Genomic DNA, 629 nt, shown 5'->3' with positions numbered 1-629 from the left:
GGGGGGGGGGGGGGGATTCCATCAATAGGGCAAGGGGCCGGGGAAGAGGCCGAGGGAGACCGACAGGAAGGACAGGGAGGCGCGTTGGAGGCCGCCTTATTTCCTGTGCGTGTGTGTGTGTATGTGTGCGCGCCAGACGAAATGCCGCCCAGCGGCCGGCGCATTGCCCGCCGCAGATTAGTGCATGGGGCCGTGATTGACCCGACGCCTGCCCCCCTGCGCCTTGCACGTTGCCGGCGGACGCATCCTTCGAGGACACTTGGTGATTGTAGAAATACGCGAGGCAATCGGGGGACCCGCCCCCCCCGGGGGGGGGGGGGGAACGGACGCGACACGGGCCGCCCGGGCCCCTCCGGCGCCTGAGGCCGGCACCCGTGCACGTGAAGGGCTCATTTATCCACGGAGTGACGAAAGTGTCCTGCTCCTGGGCGTTCGCGCGCTTGCGCATGGGAAGGGAAACAAAAAAGGAGCAAGGGGGGGGGGGGGGGGGGGGGGGCGGGAGGAGCAGGCAAAGCGCCTCCGGGAAGCGTGCCTGGGGGGCTGGGCGACCTCTTTTCGGGCTCCGCGTGCGGCGTCCATGCCGGCCGAACTTGGGCCCCCTTGTCAGCGCGTGTGCGGTGATTCATGCC

Source organism: Fonticula alba (genome assembly GCF_000388065.1).
Source record: "Fonticula alba strain ATCC 38817 unplaced genomic scaffold supercont2.6, whole genome shotgun sequence".
Lineage (NCBI taxonomy): Eukaryota > Rotosphaerida > Fonticulaceae > Fonticula > Fonticula alba.
This window is presented reverse-complemented; position numbering follows the sequence as displayed.